The sequence below is a fragment of the Bufo gargarizans genome, chromosome 3 (assembly GCF_014858855.1).
Source record: "Bufo gargarizans isolate SCDJY-AF-19 chromosome 3, ASM1485885v1, whole genome shotgun sequence".
Classification (NCBI taxonomy): Eukaryota; Metazoa; Chordata; class Amphibia; order Anura; family Bufonidae; genus Bufo; species Bufo gargarizans.
The window spans coordinates 535,025,349-535,045,336 of record NC_058082.1 but is presented as its reverse complement, the minus strand read 5'-3'; the positions used below and the strand labels follow the sequence as shown (position 1 = coordinate 535,045,336).

At 40.1% G+C, this 19,988-nt stretch overlaps 1 protein-coding gene and 1 pseudogene across 1 annotated transcript in view; one reads left to right on the top strand and one right to left on the bottom strand.

The window, feature by feature from the left end:
• The window catches only part of NLGN4X (neuroligin 4 X-linked), a 413,540-nt gene that overhangs the window by 54,902 nt on the left and 338,650 nt on the right, over positions 1 to 19,988 (top strand). The gene's annotated exons all lie outside the window — the stretch shown is intronic.
• LOC122931742 lies at positions 2,636 to 6,979 on the bottom strand (annotated as a pseudogene).

Below are 19,988 nucleotides of genomic sequence, written 5' to 3'. Positions count from 1 at the left end.
CCACCGCAGAGCTGTGGCAGGGGATAAGAGACCAGACTGATCTGTGGCTCTCGACACTCAACCTACAACCAGGCATGGTTGTGTCTGATAATGGCTGTAACTTGATGGTGGTTTTGGAGCTCGGCAAGCTCACACACATACCATGCCTAGCCCACGTGTTCAACCTAGTGGTTCTGCGGTTTCTCAAAACCTACCCCAATTTGCCTGAGCTACTTGTGTAGGTGCGTCGTGTGTGTGCCCATTTACGCAAGTCATCGACAGCTTCCACCGGTCTGGCAACGCTGCAGAAGCGCTTGCAATTGCCAGCTCACCGACTGTTGTGCGACATGAGCACATGCTGGAACTCCAGATTCAACATGTTGGCCAGGCATTGTGAGCAGCAGAGGGAAGTAGTGGAATATCAGCTGCAACATGGTCGTCGTCTTTACAGTCAGCTTCTGCTCTTCACAAGCGTCGAGTGGGCATTTATGTCTGACCTCTGTGAGATTTTACGCAACTTTGAGGAATTAACACAGATGGTGAGCGGCGATAACGCTATTATCAGTGTAACCATCCCACTTCTGTGTCTACTCAAACCCTCACTGCTCACAATTAAGGCAGAAGCTTTGCATGTGGAAAAGGTGGGAGGAGACGGTTGCCTCTGCTACAGAGGGTAGTACCCATAGAAGTTTTATTCCATCTGTTCAGAGTGGATGGGTAGAAGAGGAAGAGGATGAGGAGATTGAGAGTCATCCTCCTGATGAGGACAGCAAAGTCTTGTCTGTTGGGACTCTGGCACACAAGGCTGACTTTATGTTATGCTGCCTTTCCCGTGACCCTCGCATTGTACACATTTTGGCCAACACTGATTACTGGTTGTTCACCCTTCTCAACCCCCCCCCCCCCCCCCGCTACAAAGAGAACGTCTCATCTCTCATTCCTGTAGTGGACAGGACGATAAAAATGGTGCAATACTAGAAGGTCCTTGTGGAAAGATTGCTCCAAAAATTTTCAGCGGACAACTCTGGCTGTAGAGTACGTTTTTTACTTGGCCAATCGAGGAGGGGAGACGAGGGGAACACACAGCTGTTCCAACAGAGGCAGGGCAACACTCTCCAAGGCCTGGGACAGTTTTATGACACCCTGCCAGCACCTTCAACCTGATGTGTGGCCTAGTGTCACAAGGAGGGAAAAAGTTTGGAAGATGGTAAAGGAGTACGTAGCAGACTGTGTATATCATCCTCAATGATCCCTCTGTGCCTTAAAACTACTGGGTGTCCAAGCTGGACATATGGCACGAACTGGCGCTCTACGCCTTGGAGGTGCCGGCCTGCCCTGCCTCCAGCGTTTTGTCAGTATTTAGGGCTGTTGGTGACATAATTACTGAGAAGCGCATCTGCCTGTCAACTGAAAATGCTGACGGGTTGAGTCTTATAAAAATGAACAAGACCTGGATTTCCCCTGACTTCTCCACTCCACCAGAAGAAAGTGGATGAACATAAAGGCACTCTAAATGTGTCTTTTATTGTGTATTAAATACACTGTATTCCCATGCACCCCTTCCACCACTAAAAAGGGTATATGGTTCCATCTCCCTTTTCTCGTCCTCCTCCTCCATCATATCAACATGCTTATTAGGCTGCCCTCGCGCCTAATGTTTTAGAGGCTCACCTCAGCAGTGGGTCCTCAGCCATATTGTTTTAGAGGGTCACCAGCAGGCCCTCAACCATAATGTTTTAGAGGGTCAGCCCAGCAGCAGACCCCCACCCCTACATTTTTAGATGGTCAGCTCGACAGCAAGCCCTTACCCGTAATGTGTTAGATGGTCAGCTCAGCAGCAGACCCTCACCACTAATGTTTTAATTGGTCAGATCAGCAGCAGGCCCTTGCTCCTAATATTTGAGGGTCACCAGTAGGCAATCAATCATAATTTTCCAAGGGTGTGTATGATGCCCTCTTTTATGTGTAATAAAGGGTGTATTGGAGTGTCGGTTCCTTGTAATTTTTGGCAGCCATTTCCCTTAGTGCATAGTCTTTATGAGTGTAGGCGTCCCACTACCTGAACAATTGTACCACTATGTGAATGAAGCCCTCCTTTATGTGATATACAGGTTGTATCGGATTGCCTCTTCCTTGTAATTTTTGGCAGCACTTGCACTTTATATACATTCAAATATATAGGAAATAATGTTTCCTAACAATTTTTCCTCTAAAATCAATTTTATCTTCGGTTGTGTGCGTTTTATTGTCAGTCTGTAAAAGTGGCATACTACTCGGACAACATCATGCCCAGCAGCGACCTGGGAGTCCAAGATGCATCTAGACATCCTGCCCATGCTGTTCCCGAACAATTTCAGTGGTGTTTCCACCAATTTCTGACCTTTTCCTATGAACCAGACAGCCTCCATTCTTCAGAACAGGGGGTGCCTGGTTTAATGCTCGGGTTGACTTCCATTGTGCCCAGATTGCTCGGTAGAGCACCCAAGCATCCCGAGGTGCTCGACCAACACTAATGATGAATATTCTACAAAATATTTGCAAAATATCACAAATTCAAATATTGCCCCTGTCGCTCATCACTAGTTATAACTTAAACCACATAAATGCAAAACAATATCTTTACATTTCTTTTGCCCCTCACAAATGGTGTACATTTTCAGATGCTGGCTTCAAACTGTGCCTATGGTTGCATAATAATACAATTAAGGCATTATTCAAAATTAAACATCTTGAGCGTGCCAGTGAATGCTGGTTTTCAAAAAGGAGCAGTTCATAGAGTCCCAAATGTGGTGCATTAATTTTATATGTAGCAGATGGTGTTTGTTAAAAGTAAAATCTATTGTTTCCTAACTGTTTTTGTCATAGTTTTAAGTTAAAGTGGCAGAAATCATTTAAGGAAAGTAATAATATTTCTATAAGCAAATATTTTAGAATAATGTTATTAATAATAGTGCAGATAATACATAACTTTATATAAGAATATGGTTATATTTGATGTACACTCACAAATATGTGTCAATGCACACAGAGTCATAGTAAGAAATGAAAAAAAGGGCACCTAAAGGAAACACATCAAAGAATGAAAATAGTTTTGTAAGGACACTTTATAAAAAGATAATAGGGTTGCACACATGAAAAAGAAGAAACCCCCAGGAAATGCTACATTATACTGGATTGAATGTATGAATTAGTATTCAAAAAAGGATCACAAATCAATCAAAATGATTACCAGCAAAGAGAATAAATAAAAGTGGTAAATAAAGCAAAACAAGTATTGACTGGCTTCTTCAGGGGTCTAAGGGAGAAAAAACACTGGTAGCAGAAGCTCTGCCAGAGTTGAGGGCACAGTTCACACCTCATTCTTTTTCTGGTGTAAAGAATTTGGCTGCCAAAAGCCTTAGCCTTTCAAGAGGGCATCCTACCTAGACAATGTTGTCCCTGACTACTGGGTGATACTGAGGATGCTTCAACCGAATATACTGTACACCTTATATAGGCTTATATTAGAGTTATGTCTAACTTGCACAACTCAGATAGGTGACTTCAATTTCAATTGCTGCACCACCCTTCTCCTATTATTATCAGGTCTCACCCATTGTGGATATATTTCCACACACACAAAGGTTGTGTAGGCACGCAACTGTTAATATTACAATCCTTTAATCTCTTGATTTATTTTAAAAGGTGGTTCGTTTCACTTTTAATAATCTTCAGTGCAGTATTAAATCGCTTTCATATGTTCATATTTGAGATAGGATTAGCACCACTTATTAAAAGACTTTCTACTACTTCTGAATTATTCTTTGGCTATTCCCACATGTGTCATCTGAAAAGCTTTCTCAATTATAATTTTAGATGAAATGCAAATAAGTTGAAAATGTTTCTCAATGTTTCAATGGGCACAAAATGTTAAAGGCTAAGATAAATGACTATTTATTACTTTCATTATTTAATTTGTAACTTTTTTCCATTTGGAATTACTGCATCTGTACAATACCCAAAGGTATTGCAGTTGTATTCACTAAACAACTCCATTGAATGTAATTCAAGAGACAATGCATCCTTCTCCACTGAGGCCTCTTGCACAAGTTACCGTTTAGGTTCCGTTTTTTGCGTTCCGTATACAGAACTTATACAGAACCATTCATTTCAATGGATCCACACAAAAAAAAACGGAAGCTACTCCGTATGCCTTCCGTTTCCGTATTTCCATTTTTCCGTTCCGTTCAAAGATAGAACATGTCCTATTATTGTCCACATAACGGACAAGCATAGTACTGTTCTATCAGGGGCCAGCTGTTCCGTTCCGCAAAACACGGAATGCACACGGACGTCATCTGTATTTTTTGCAAATTTGTTTTTTGCAGACTGCAAAATATTGAAAAAGCCATACGGTCTTGTGCAAGAGGCCTCACTTTTTAGAGGCAGGGTGTGTGCTTGTGAAAAAACTAACTATGATATTATAATGTATCTATGTTATCTGGTTGAAGAAGTTAAAGGCAGTATCCCATAATTAATGTAAAAGACAAAAGTCAGAATCCACATAGTGCATACCAGTCTCTTTCTAACAAAGCTAGGACCAGCCCTATACCTCTAATGGATCCATCCATAGCGCTCTCCTTATTCATTGCTGCAATTGCTCTGCTAGATTTATTTTAAGCTGGTAATTCAAGAGGCATGTCTTTTCTAAGGCTGGTTTCACACGAGTGAGTTCAACTGCCACAAGCACTGTTTTCTGCTACAAGCTATGACAATTAGACCTCTTGCATACAAACATATTTTCATTTCGTGTCCGTTCCATTTTTGCAGACCGCATACGGAACCATTAATTTCAATAGGTATGCAAAAATAAAAAAAGAATATCTGCAAAGAATAAATCAAGGCAACTGGACGTACTGTCGATTTCTTGAAAACGTTTCACTCGTTCTTCCAACAAGCTTTCTCAATTCTGAGTGACTGTACAATTCTGGGAATAAATATGTAACTGAATCAACATCTGGTAATTATACCGAGCATGGGGTCAGAGGTCATTATACCCAGCATTGGGTCAAAGGTGTTGATTCATTATCCTAATTGGAGTCAGTAGGTGATAAAGACTTCCCAGAAAAAGGTGTCAAGACAGCATTGTATGTGGCAGACAATAGATGTCTAACCCCCCCGCCTCTATTCAAGCTTGGCTTCTCCATTTTTACGTAGATGGACTCTTTCACGCCTCGTTTGTACCAATCGGCCTCCTTATCCAAAACACGTACTTGACTGTCTTCAAAGGTGTGACCTGTTCCTTTTAGATGTAAGTACACGGCTGAATCTTGACCAGAGGTTTTGGCTCTTCTATGCTGAGCCATACGCTGATGTAGTTGTTTGTTTCACCAATATACAGTTCTGAGCATTCCTCATTGCACTGGACTGCATACACAATGTTGTCCATCTTGTGTTTAGGTGTTGGGTCTTTGGGGTGAACCAGTTGTTGCCTCAGTGTGTTGCTGGGTTTAAAGCAGACAGGAATGTGATGTTTATTAAAAATCCTTTTGAGTTTCTCAGACACCCCAGCTACATATGGGATAACCATATTCTTGCGTCTGTCATGCTTCTCGCCCTCACTGGTAGTCCTGGTGCTCTTTCTTCTCCTTCTTTCTGTTTTGACAAAGGCCCAAACTGGATACCCACAATTTTTTAGTGCCCCTCTGAGGTGTTTGAGTTCCTTCGCCTTGGCCTCTGTGCTGGTGGGGATTTTCTCTGCCCGGTGGTGTAGAGTCTGGATGACTCCCAGTTTGTGGTCTAGAGGATGGTGGGAATCAAATAGCAGGTACTGGTCTGTGTGTTGGTTTTCGATAGACCTCTATTCCCAGCTTCCTTCCCTCTTCCACTGTTATAAGACAGTCCAGAAACGCCAGTTTGTTGTTCTGCATATATTCCCGCGTGAAATTGATGTTATGATCCACTGAGTTGATGTGGTCGATGAAAGCCTGTAACTCTTGTTTATGAATTTTAACCCAAGTGTCATCCACATATCTGAACCAATGACTCAGTGAAATTCCCTTGAAAGTGGTCAGGGCTTTCCTTTCTACTTCCTCCATTATACAGGTTCGCTACAATAGGCGATACTGGCGATCCAATAGCACAGCCATGTTTTTGCTTGTAGAACTTGTCCTTATACTTGAAGTAGGTGGTACTCAGACAAAGGTCCAGTAAGTTCTGTTCTGCAGCCTAAGGGGTTGTCTAGTAGCAACTGTTTCCTGACTGTTTCAATTGCCTCTGTAGTGGGTATGCAGGTGAAGAGGGATGTAACATCATAGGAGACCATTGTTTCTTCTGTGCCCAATACCAAGTTCTGGATTTTGGTGGTGAAATCCTGAGAGTTCTGTATGTGATATTGTGTGTTTCCAACCAAGGGCGCTAGGATTCTGGCTAAGTATTTCGCCACATTGTAGGTCACAGAGTTGATGCTACTGACAATTGGCCTGAGAGGGGTCCCGTCCTTATGTATCTTAGGAAGCCCATAAATACATGGAGGGGCTTCCCCAGGGTAGAGGCGATGATGCATGGCCCGATCAATGATTTTGTCCTTTTCTAGATGTTGTAGTAGTTCTATAACCTTCTTCTCGTAGCCACTGGTTGGGTCTCGTCTTAGGGCCTCATATGTGTTGTTATCATCCAGGAGTGTGGTCACCTTGACATCGTAGTCAGATGTATTAAGTACAACCGTGCATCTTCCTTTATCCGCAGGCAGGATAGTGATGTTTGTGTCTTTTTTCAGGGATGTAACAGCCTTCCTTTCTTCTCTAGACAAGTTTGAAGGAGGTGGTTTGGCACTGGCCAGAGCTGCCAACACTTTAAGGCGAAGTTGTTCAGCCTCACCCTGGGGTAATTTGTTGCTGTGGATTGAGGCTTCAGTGGCTGAAATAATATCAACTATTGGTATGGTTCTTGGTGTGATGGCGAAATTCAACCCTTTCGCAAGGACATCCATCTCAGGCTGGGTGAGAACCTTCACAGACAAAAAAAACAGAAGGTACTCCCTGTTCATTCCGTTTCCGTATTTCCATTCCGCACAAAAATAGAACATGTCCTATTACTGTCCGCATTACTGACAAGTATAGAACTGTTCTATTAGTGGCTAGCTGTTCCGTTCCGCTATATACGGAATGCACACGGATGTCATCCATATTTTTTGCGGATCTGTTTTTTGCGGACCACAAAATACATATGGTCGTGTGCAAGAGGCCTTAGAGGGAGAGAACTGCAGTAGAAAGAACAGGCCCCTTAGGCTGGTTTCACATGAGAAAGTTCAATTGCGTTGAACTCGCAGCATATGTCTCTGAGATATTCCTCAATGACCTACGTAGCACTGATAGGATCACATAGCATTATATTGATTTAGGATGCTAGATAACACTTGGAGTTCTGGAATGTATTGTATAACACTGACAGCATTATGTCAGTGTCATACAATACTGTACATTCTAGAAGTGACAGCATTATGTAAGTGTTATCCAATATATCAGAAATCTAAGGGTTACCTAGCATCATAAATCAATATAATGCTATGCAATCAGTGCTACGTACGTCAGGATGGGAACTCACGCAGACACACACTGTGAGTTCAACTTATTGAACTTGCTCATGTGAAACTAGTCTAAGGGGCCTGTCCTTTCTACTGCAGCTCTCTTCCTCTAACTGCCACAGACTAACAGAAAATAGCACTTGAATGATGGAACTGAGCATGTGTGGCCCCCTCAGCGAAGCAGACAGAGGAATAAGGAAAAAGAAATTAAACAGCAGGTAGTCCATACTGATATGCTTTATTGAATAACTCAGTGACTATCCAAAATGTTTTTATTATATGCAATTACTAAAGTATTCAGATCCATGTGCTGGATTTAATAGAAGACCAAAAAATGAATCATATATAGCAAATCAACGAACTATCAGTTCTCCTTTGGAAGCAAAATGGGAATGGAAAGGAAATAATGCATGAACCAGTTTGTTCTAAAAATATCAGAAATATTTTCTTTTTCAGCCCTAAGTGGTGACCAGTCCGAATCAAAATTCACAATAAAATATTAAATATCTACATACGTGTAATATTTTTCTGTTCTAAGAAAACATATAAACATTTTGAAAAGCCATCAACTGTTTCTGCTGTGATTAGATGTGCCAAATATCTTTTGAGGGTATTTTACATGGAGCAGCCTTTTGCAACATTTCCTAATCATAGTACTCCTTAGACATCTCTTCACAAAACGGAATAAATGTAATCTGTTTAATATTTCTTCATAACTAAGACTGCAATGTCATACTAAGGGCCACGCCTGGGGTATCCCTTGCCCATTAGAAGGTTTCTACGAAATATGTCCCTCTTATAGAGCAAATAAACGTGACGTCAGCTGCGGTTAAGCAGCGGAAGCACAAGGCTCCCTTTGTACATGGTAATGTGGGTACCCAGAGGTAGGATTGCCAGAGTGGTGCTGGATGACCTACAGTCTCTGCAGATGTTATGTACACATGTCACGGTGTTCCTACCTGGATACTTATGGATCCCAGACGTGATGTGGTCCGAAGCAGAGCAAAAGGGGTCGTTGAACTTGGATGCTGGATGAGTAGACTAAATGGAGTCCAGACTTTGTAGTAACATTGAACAGTTGCTTTTACTTAGCATAAATTGGTAATCCAAACAGGTTCCAAACAATATTTTTGTCATTAGCAGGTATAGGCTTAACTTTGGCAAATACTTCTCTGCAACAATCTCAGCTCTGCTATGTGGTTGCTCTTTCAGCTCTGCTATGCTTGGCTGGATAAATAGGAAACACTTCCTCTTCTGCTGGAACTTAAGTTAGCTGTAGTCTGTCTCTTACTCATAATCCTAGGAACTTCTTGTCCTCGCTTGGGCTTGGGCTCAGCTTCTAAGGAGGCAATGAAAGCCCAGTAGAGGACAAACAACCATGTAGACTTCAGAGGCAGGACCTCTGGGCCTTGCAGAGCAGGCAGTGCTCTGCTAGCCAGCACACAACCTCTCCCTAATTAAGGTAGACTAGACACAACCTGTCCCCACGGAGGGGAAGGCTAAACTACTACTAACTTCTCCCTAACACTGAACTCCTCCCTCTAGCTGCACAGGGCTGGAAGGAAGCAGAAGGTTCCTCTCCAGAGAAACTAATACTGCTAATGTTGCCATCTGCTGGTAGACCAGATTATCACACTTGAACATAACAGTTTCTGGAATAAATATGCACATTATAAGAAATACATCAGATGTTATACATTAGCACATAGGAGATGGTAGCAAGGTGCCAAAAGAAGTGGTAATGGCACTCAGGGCCATCATAAGACCCTCAGTTTATTCACCAATCTTTGTACTTTCTCCAACTTCAGAACATCTTTTGTATGAATTGGTGCCCAGAACTGAGCTGCATATTCCAGATAAGCAATAGCAATATATCCTCCCTATCCCATAAATCCTATTTTTTTAGGTGGATTTAGATGGGCTCACTGATAAAGTGTTTCTTTCCGACAGTCGGCTGCTCATTCAGTGAGGGAGGCCGCACATTTACTTGCAATGATCTCATTCACTGCATGAACATGAGGGATTTCTATAGTTATCCCTCGTCCTTAAACAGAAGCATGAGCAGATCGCAGTTTAGACCACACAATCTGCCTATCAGAAGTCATGATTGGTGGTGTCCGCATGAATGACATGATCAACCGATGAACAAGCGTTTCGCTAGTTCATCAGGTGATAGTGGTACATTTAGACAAACAGATTATCGGGAATGAACATCCTCAGGAACAGTAGTTCACGATAATCTGGATGACTATTGATGCGTCCAAATCCACTTTTACACAACATAATTCTGCTGACCTTAGAGGCAGCTGATTGACATTGCATATTGTTAAGATCTACAAATACACCTATATCCTTCTCTAGTAGTCACTCTGTGATGGTTATTCCCTCTAGGACAAATTATGCACATAGATTATTAGTACCCAGATGCATAACTTTACATTTATCAATATTGAATCTTATTTGCTAAGTGGATACTGAAATAGAATGTCCGAGTCTGAACATCTTCCAAAGACTGCCCTATACTACATACAGTAGCTTGGTGTTATCTACAAAAACAGAAACAGTGTTATTTTTCCCATCCTCTATATCATTTATAAATTGCAAGCACTGAACCTTGGGGTACCGAGGACCATTCAGAGTAAGAATCATTAGCCAAAACTCTCTGGATATAATCCTTGAGACAGTTTTACAAAAAATACTTTCTAAACCAATAAACAATTTAGCCATTAGGTATCTATCAAGGACAGTGTTGAATGCTTTTCAAAAACATTATATACATAGCCACTCCTGTGTTCTTCCACAGTTCTTTTCAATATTTTATTCTTAAAGGCAAAGAAAGGAAATGATACATTGAGTGATTTCAACCGAGTTTAAAGAATGTTTGCATTTGGAATAACTGAAAAGATCTACTTTCAATAACCAGCTAAGTAATTTCAACTGCTCATCTCTTTTCTTTGGTTACACAGAGTAGAATTTGGTACAAAAGCCACTAGAGATGTAATGAACACCAATAAAGGATACACTCTGGGAGGAGATTCCAGCGCAGCTACCATAGTAACCATAGTACCATAGTAACAGACCAGTGATATCCACCTTGTAAAAAAAATTACATATATATTTCATCAGTTGACAGCTTTAAAGTAGTGTTTTAACTGAATAATATATATTTTAGGTCCTGGCATCAGAATTTTTTTTTGTGTCAAAAACTCATGTATAGTTCTAATGGAATTGTGAATTAATATAAAAAGTTTAAAATAAGATTTTTAAAAGCTAATAAAAACAAAAATTCACTGTGAAGGCAAAATTATTATTTATTAAAAAAATGACAGAAATCATAAACAGTTTTTATTTTTTATCATATTTTGCACATAGGGCTAATATATAAAAATTTTCATATGCATTTAGTAAAAAAAAATGGAGTAGCCTATGCTTAGACAAGACTTTTTAAAAAAAAATTCCCTCAACAGATGAATGTTGGAATGCTGGGCAAAAAAAGTGTTACCACTTGTTCGTGTTTAAAAAAATAGTACTCTTAAGAGCTCTTTTTTATGCAGACTGAAATTTTATATACAGTCATGTGAAAAAATTAGGACACCCTTTGAAAGCATGTGGTTTTTTGTAACATTTTTAATAAAAGGTTATTTCATCTCCGTTTCAACAATACAGAGAGATTAAAGTAATCCAACTAAACAAAGAAAACTGAAGAAAAGTCTTTTCAAGATCTTCTGTAAATGTCATTCTACAAAAATGCCTATTCTAACTGAGGAAAAAGATAGGACACCCTTGCCCCTAGTAGCGAGTGTTACCTCCTTTGGCTGAAATAACTGCAGTGAGACGGTTCTTGTAGCCATCTACCAGTCTTCGACATCGGTCTGAGGAAATTTTACCCCACTCCTCAATGCAGAACTTTTTCAGCTGTGAGATGTTTGAGGGGTTTCTTGCACGTACAGCCCTTTTCAAGTCACCCCACAGCATCTCAATGGGATTCAAATCTGGACTTTGACTTGGCCATTCCAGGACTCTCCATTTCTTCTTTTTCAGCCAATCTTTGGTTGATTTACTAGTATGTTTTGGGTCATTGTCATGTTGCATGGTCCAGTTCCGCTTCAGCTTTAATTTTCTAACTGATGGTCTCACATGTTCTTCAAGCACCTTCTGATACACAGTAGAATTCATCGTGGATTCTATGATGGTGAGCTGACCAGGTCCTGCTGCAGCAAAGCAGCCCCAAACCATGACACTTCCACCTCCATGCTTCACAGTTGGTATGAGGTTCTTTTCTTGGAATGCTGTGTTTGGTTTACGCCAAACATGTCCTCTGCTGTTGTGTCCAAATAATTCAATTTTGGACTCATCTGTCCAAAGAACATTATTCCAGAAGTCCTGGTCTTTGTCAACTTTATCTCTGGCAAATGTCAGTCTGGCCTCGATGTTTCTCTTGGAAAGCAAAGGTTTCCTCCTTGCACACCTCCCATGCAAGTTAAACTTGTACAGTCTCTTTCTGATTGTAGAGGCATGTACTTCTACATCAACAGTAGCCAGAGCCTGCTGTAGTTCTCGAGATGACACTTTAGGGTTTTTGGAGACCTCTTTTAGCATCTTGCGGTCTGCTCTTGGGGTGAACTTGCTGGGGCGACCAGTCCTGGGCATGTTGGCAGTTGTTTTGAAAGCCCTCCACTTGTAGACTATCTTCCGGACAGTGGAATGGCTGATTTCAAAATCTTTTGAGATCTTTTTAAATCCCTTCCCAGACTCATAGGCTGCTACAATCTTTTTTCTGAAGTCCTCTGACAGCTCTTTTGCTCTCACCATGGTGCTCACTCTCACTTCAACAGTCAGGAGCACACCAAACTAAATGTCTGAGGTTTAAATAGGGCAAGCCTCATTCAACATGCAGAGTAACGATCTACTAATTATGTGCACCTGGTGTGATATACCTGTGTGAGATCTGAGCCAATTTAAGAGGGAATACATGTGAGGGTGTCCTATCTTTTTCCTCAGTTAGAATAGGCATTTTTGTAGAATGACATTTACAGAAGATCTTGAAAAGACTTTTCTTCAGTTTTCTTTGTTTAGTTGGATTACTTTAATCTCTCTGTATTGTTGAAACGGAGATGAAATAACCTTTTATTAAAAATGTTACAAAAAACCACATGCTTTCAAAGGGTGTCCTAATTTTTTCACATGACTGTATGTAAATTGAAAACTTTTTCTAATAGAAAGGATTTAACATATTTTTCACAATATAAGACGCACTGGCCCATAAGACGCACCTAGGTTTTAGAGGAGGACAATGAGAAAAAAATATTTTTGATTAAACTGCAGATCACACCTCAGCTAACAATGTTAATAAGACCACAACAAGACCTCAGATCAGACCCACAATCAGACCCCAATGTGAGTGACCCCCAATCAGACCTCATATTAGCCTCCAGCAGCACCCAACTGCCTCTCATATTAGTCCCCAGCAGCCCCCATTGCCTTATATCAGCCCTCAGTATACCCCATTGCCTCTCATATTGGTTCCCAGCAGCCCCCCATTGCCTCATATCAACCCTCTCCCGCCCATTGCCTCTCATATTGCCCCCAAGCATACCCCATTGCCTCATATGAGCCCTCTGTAGCCCCTCATTGCCTCTCATATTGCCCCCAAGCAGCCCCATTGCCACATATGAGCCCTATATAGCCCCATTGCCTCTTATATTGCCCCCAAGCAGCCCCCGTTGCCACATATGAGCCTTTTGTAGACCCCATTGCCTCTCATATTGCCCCCAGCACCTCATGTTTAATAAAATAAACCACTTACCTCACCTGCTCCTGGACGCCGCCGCTCCTCACCGCCCGCACTCCGTATTCCTCCTGCTGTCGAGTGTGCTGTGAACCGGCGCGCACAGCGTGACGTCACAGAGCACCCTCGCGCTGTGCGCAGCCACTGCACAGCTGACAGCCGAGGACCAGGAAGCGCTGAGTACAGAGCCTTCACCGCTTCCTAGTCCTCCAGTACTAATGAGTGCTTCCTTAATGAAAGCGCTCATTAGTATTCACCCCATAAGGTGCAAGGGCATTTTTCCCCCACTATTGGGGGATGAATTTTTATTAGGATTCATCGGAAGAAATACAGACATTAAGGTTGCTTAACATTGACGTAATATTTTAAGTGTTTGGGTAAATTAAGAACACGATAGATAGATAGATAGATAGATAGGTAGATAGATAGATAGGTAGATAGAAAGAGTGAGAAACCGGAAGAGGAAGATCCTCTGGAAGGTGCCAAGAAGTCAGAGCCTGGTAAGAGTGGGTCTGGAGATGGTGGTGCCAGGGTACTGGCCAAGGCAGAGAAGGTGAAAAAGGTATCGGCTGAACCAATTGTGGGGGATTAGCTCTTTTCCAGGGGTTGCAAACACACGCTTCTTCACAGACACCAGGATTTAGGAGCCAAACTGTGCTTTATTGTGGCACACGGCATAAAGAAAAACACACAAAGCCAAAATAAAATACCTTGCCCGTCAGGGCCCTATCTAAACACATAGGTTTCCCTGACTCACCTAAAGCGTAACACCGTTCACACGCGTGATGAGATGCGGCTTTCCCAGCCCAACCTCCAGCAGCCTCCAGGCTGCTCCCACAACAATGTCTCCTTGGGGATAGTGGTCTCTGAGCCCTCCTGGCTCAGACCACACAGAGCCACTCCAGCCTTCTGTGTGCAAGTCCCCACCCCCTCTCACTCTGAGGATTCCTTTATCCCCAGGTGATTACTGCACCTGGTCTTTCTTCAGACCTGGTGATTCTGGGGGAAGACACAGCAAATCCTGCCATATATCTCCCCTAACAACCATGAGGCATGTCACTGCCTCACAATAGATAGATAGATAGATAGATAGATAATCCCAGGAAATCCACGGCACTTCCTTCAGTAAAAGCGTATAATTTATTCACCAGAAATACGTTTCGGTTCACACACTGGAACCTTTTTCAAGCAGTGCTTCAATGACTGCTTGAAAAAGGTTCCAGTGTGTGAACCGAAACATTGTATTTCTGGTAAATAAATTATACGCTTTTACTGAAAAAAGTGCCATGGATTTGGGATTATTATTTTTGGAAGCCTGGATTGCTTCATCAGCCGCTGGCACCTGCTATCACAGAATACTGCTGTGCTGTTCACATTTGTTGAATATTTTGCTAGACAAATAGATAGATATAGATAGATAGATAGATAGATAGATATATAGATAGATAGATCCTCGTGTATGTAACATTATTTCCTGACAATGGCACCTGTCAGAGGATGGGATGGATATGGCAGCAAATGAATAGTAAGATCCTAAAGTTGATGTTTTGAAAGCAAGAAAAATGGGTAAGCATGCAGATCTGAATGATTTTGACAAGGGATAAGTTGTGATGACTAAGTAACTCAGAGAATCTATAAAACAGCAGGTCTTGTAACGTGTTCCAGCTATGCAGGGGTTACTACATAACAATAGTGGTCCATGGAATCACATCCAAATAATAGGTTACATGGTCTTCTTGGGTACACTAGGTTCCATTGATGGAAGTGGGGGCAAAGGCTATTAGCAGTGATATTTTTCATCAGAATATTGATTTCTGTCACAAAGTAAAAAATAAATATATATATCAGGAACGGTTTGAGGAACATACCAAAAGTTCAAGGTGTTGAGTACAAGTGGAGGTCCCATTTTGTAGCTTATAACACTTAAAGGACCTCTTGATAATGCCTTATGCCACTGGCATACTTTCAAGAAGACAATTTGAGGAATTTAGATCTGTCGATAATACATTATATGTGACAGATGGGTTTAATGTTATGATTATAAATTAATGGGCTGATGGAAAAGAATAGTGTTTGGGGTTACAGCTTGGTATATCTTTGATAAAGCACTTTTTTTCTTCCAAACTGGCTATGCATATATACAGTACAGTACGTTATCATATTTTTATATTAAATCTGCATTATATAGCAACCTTCAATTGAAACCGGGGATTAGTACAGTTCTTGTTGGAGGTTTGGTAGCAGGTACACAGCATGCTCTGCTAGTTGCATTATGAGTACAGATGAGCAACTTTTCCAAAAATTCAATTTGGCAAGTTTGCCAATAAATTTGATTAGTTACAAATCAAATATACCCAGGCCACTCTGCCTTAGGATTTGGCCACACAGAGCTGACGTGGTACGGTGAAGAGCCACATGACCAATTAGTCCACAGCTGCCTTTCATTTAATGATTATCGCACTGTATAGTCCTTCTTCATTGTTTATGGCTGCAAGGAACCTTTAACCCCTTCAGGACCCCGCCATTTTTCACCTTAAGGAACAGGGAATTTTTTGCAAATCTGACATGTGTCACTTTATGTGGTGATAACTTTAAAATGCTTTTACTTAACCAAGCCATTCTGAGACTGTTTTCTCGTCATATATTGTACTTCATAACAGTGGTAAATGTGAGTCAAAATTTTATTTTTAGAAAAAAATGTACAGAAAATTTAGAAAAATTATAAAATTTAAAAATTTAAATTTCTCTGCTTTTAAAATAAATAGTGATACCTCCTAAAATAGTTATTAGTTTACATTTCCCATATGTCTACTTCATGTTTGGATCATTTTGCAAATGACATTTTTTTTTTTTGGGACGTTAGAAGACTTAAAAGTTTAGAAGCAAATCTTAAAATTTGTAAGAAAATTTCCAAAACCCAATTTTTAAGGACCAGTTCAGGCCTGAAGTCACGTTGTGGGGCTTACATAATAGAAACCACCCATAAATGGCCCCATTTTAGAAACTACACCCTCAAGGTATTCAAAGCTGATTTGACAAACTTTGTTAACCCTTTAGGTGTTCCACAACAATTAAAAGAAAATGTAGATACAATTTCAGATTTTCACTTTTTGACAGATTTTCCATTTTAAATCAATTTTTTCCAGTAACAAAGCAAGGGTTAACAGTCAAACAAAACTCAATATTTATTACCCTGTTTTTGTAGTTTACAGAAACACACCATATGTAGTAATAAACTGCTGTATGGGCACATGGCAGGGCACAGAAGGAAAGTAACACCATATGTTTTTTGGAAGGCAGATTTCAATTGGATAATTTTAAGTTGCCATGTCACATTTGTAGACCCGCTGATGCACCCCTAGAGTAGAAACTCCAAAATAAGACCCCATTTTGGATACTATGATATAATGTGGCAGTTTTGTTGGTACTATTTTAGGGTACATATTATTTTTGGTTGCTCTATATTACAATTTTTGTAAGGCAAGGTAATAAAAAATAGCTGTTTTGACATCATTTATATTTTTTGTTATTTACAATGTTCATCTGACAGGTTAGATCATGTAGTATTTTTATAGAGCAGGTTATTACGGATGCAACAATACCAAATATGACAACTTTTTTTTTTTTTGTCTCAGTTTTACATAGTAAAGCATTTTTATAAAAAATCTTTTTTTAGTGTCTCCATATTCTGAAAGCCATAGTTTTTTTGAGCGACTGTCTTTTTTTTTGTATGAGATTATGGTTTGATTGGTACTATTTTAGGGTGCATATGACTTTTTGATCGCTTGGTATTACACTTTTTGTGATGTACAGTCATGTGAAAAAATTAGGACACCCTTTGAAAGCATGTGGTTTTTTGTAACATTTTTAATAAAAGGTTATTTCATCTCCGTTTCAACAATACAGAGAGATTAAAGTAATCCAACTAAACAAAGAAAACTGAAGAAAAGTCTTTTCAAGATCTTCTGTAAATGTCATGCTACAAAAATGCCTCTTCTAACTGAGGAAAAAGATAGGACACCCTTGCCCCTAATAGCGAGTGTTACCTCCTTTGGCTGAAATAACTGCAGTGAGACGGTTCTTGTAGCCATCTACCAGTCTTCGACATCGGTCTGAGGAAATTTTACCCCACTCCTCAATGCAGAACTTTTTCAGCTGTGAGATGTTTGAGGGGTTTCTTGCACGTACAGCCCTTTTCAAGTCACCCCACAGCATCTCAATGGGATTCAAATCTGGACTTTGACTTGGCCATTCCAGGACTCTCCATTTCTTCTTTTTCAGCCAATCTTTGGTTGATTTACTAGTATGTTTTGGGTCATTGTCATGTTGCATGGTCCAGTTCCGCTTCAGCTTTAATTTTCTAACTGATGGTCTCACATGTTCTTCAAGCACCTTCTGATACACAGTAGAATTCATCGTGGATTCTATGATGGTGAGCTGACCAGGTCCTGCTGCAGCAAAGCAGCCCCAAACCATGACACTTCCACCTCCATGCTTCACAGTTGGTATGAGGTTCTTTTCTTGGAATGCTGTGTTTGGTTTACGCCAAACATGTCCTCTGCTGTTGTGTCCAAATAATTCAATTTTGGACTCATCTGTCCAAAGAACATTATTCCAGAAGTCCTGGTCTTTGTCAACTTTATCTCTGGCAAATGTCAGTCTGGCCTCGATGTTTCTCTTGGAAAGCAAAGGTTTCCTCCTTGCACACCTCCCATGCAAGTTAAACTTGTACAGTCTCTTTCTGATTGTAGAGGCATGTACTTCTACATCAACAGTAGCCAGAGCCTGCTGTAGTTCTCGAGATGACACTTTAGGGTTTTTGGAGACCTCTTTTAGCATCTTGCGGTCTGCTCTTGGGGTGAACTTGCTGGGGCGACCAGTCCTGGGCATGTTGGCAGTTGTTTTGAAAGCCCTCCACTTGTAGACTATCTTCCGGACAGTGGAATGGCTGATTTCAAAATCTTTTGAGATCTTTTTAAATCCCTTCCCAGACTCATAGGCTGCTACAATCTTTTTTCTGAAGTCCTCTGACAGCTCTTTTGCTCTCACCATGGTGCTCACTCTCACTTCAACAGTCAGGAGCACACCAAACTAAATGTCTGAGGTTTAAATAGGGCAAGCCTCATTCAACATGCAGAGTAACGATCTACTAATTATGTGCACCTGGTGTGATATACCTGTGTAAGATCTGAGCCAATTTAAGAGGGAATACATGTGAGGGTGTCCTATCTTTTTCCTCAGTTAGAATAGGCATTTTTGTAGAATGACATTTACAGAAGATCTTGAAAAGACTTTTCTTCAGTTTTCTTTGTTTAGTTGGATTACTTTAATCTCTCTGTATTGTTGAAACGGAGATGAAATAACCTTTTATTAAAAATGTTACAAAAAACCACATGCTTTCAAAGGGTGTCCTAATTTTTTCACATGACTGTAGGAAGATAAAAAAATGCTTTTTTGACACAGTTTAATTTTTTTATGGTGTTCACCTGAGGGGTTAGGTCATGTGATATTTTTTATACAGCAAGTTCATACGGTGATATCTAGTATGTATACTTTTTAATTTATTTAAGTTTCACACAATAATATCAATTATTAAACAAAAAAAAATAATGTTTTAGCGTCTCCATATTCTGAGAGCCCTAGATTTTTGTTTTTTTTGGGCAATTGTCTTAATTAGGGTCTCATTTTTTGAGGGATGAGAAGTTAGTTTGAGTGGTATAATTTTGGGGTGTGTATGACTTTTTGATCGCTTGGTGTCACACTTTATGTTATGTAAGGTGACAAAAAATGGCTTTTTTTACACTGTTTTTATTTTTTTATTTTTTGCGGTGTTCATCTAAGGGGTTAGTTCATGTGATATTTTATACAGCAGGTTTTTACGGATGCGTCAATAAATAATATGTATACTTTTTTTATTTACTTAAGTTTTACACAATAACAGCATTTTTTAAACAAAAAAAATAATAATCATGTTTTAGTGTCTCCATAGTCTGGGAGCCATATTTTTATTAATTTTGTTCCCCGATTGCCCGATTGATTTATGTAGGGGCTCATTTATTGCAGGATGAGGTGACGGTTTGATTGGTACTATTTAGGGGGGCATACACCTTTTTGATTGCTTGGTGTTGCACTTTTTTGTGATGTAAGGTGACAGAAAAATTATTGTTTTAGCACAGTTTTTATTTAACCCTATATGTTTGTTTTTCTTTTTTTTTCTTTTTTTTTCTTTTATTTTGGAAAATGTATAATCTTATTTTTTTTTTTTTACTTGAAACTTTATTTTTTTTAATTATGAAAAACACTTTTATTTTTGTCCCACTCTGGGATTTCAATTTCTGGGCTCTGATTCCCTCTGCAATGCATTACAATACAACCTACAGGGAGTGCAGAATTATTAGGCAAATGAGTATTTTGACCACATCATCCTCTTTATGCATGTTGTCTTACTCCAAGCTGTATAGGCTTGAAAGCCTACTACCAATTAAGCATATTAGGTGATGTGCATCTCTGTAATGAGAAGGGGTGTGGTCTAATGACATCAACACCCTATATCAGGTGTGCATAATTATTAGGCAACTTCCTTTCCTTTGGCAAAATGGGTCAAAAGAAGGACTTGACAGGCTCAGAAAAGTCAAAAATAGTGAGATATCTTGCAGA